Here is a 569-nt window from a genome sequence, read left to right as displayed (position 1 = left end):
TTTTTTTTTTTTCTTTCTCCACCTTTCCTTGGTTTCTTTTCCTATATATTTCTTTTTCTTTTTCCATTTTCCTTCTTTCATGAGCACACACACATTCACACATACATATGCACACTATTATATTACTGCTTCCGCTCCATTAGCAAACTCAAAAAACAAAAAAAAACAAAAAAAAGACAGTATAAAAACACTTCGCATACACCCATTCAAACAAATTACTCCCTTTTTTTCTTTTTTTTTCCTTTTTTTCTTTTTTTGTTTTCTTTTCCTTTTTTTTTTGTTGTTGTTGTTATGGTGGAGGTTGTGGTTGTTGTGGTTTTCATTTTATTTTTATTTGTTTTCTTTATATATATATATATATTATTTTTTTTCTTTTCTTTCTTTTAAAAAAAAAAATCACCCATTCATATGAACAAACATATATTTTATATAAAATATATATATATATATATTCATTCATTCATTCATTTGTGTATATATTTATAAATTATTCCCTTCTGCCTCTCAACTTAATCTTCTTTACAACTTTCACATTCACATGGAAGTAAATGTTAAGTGGAAAAAAAAAA

Source organism: Trypanosoma equiperdum (genome assembly GCF_001457755.1).
Source record: "Trypanosoma equiperdum strain OVI genome assembly, contig: ctg_1929, whole genome shotgun sequence".
Classification (NCBI taxonomy): Eukaryota; Euglenozoa; class Kinetoplastea; order Trypanosomatida; family Trypanosomatidae; genus Trypanosoma; species Trypanosoma equiperdum.
This window is presented reverse-complemented; position numbering follows the sequence as displayed.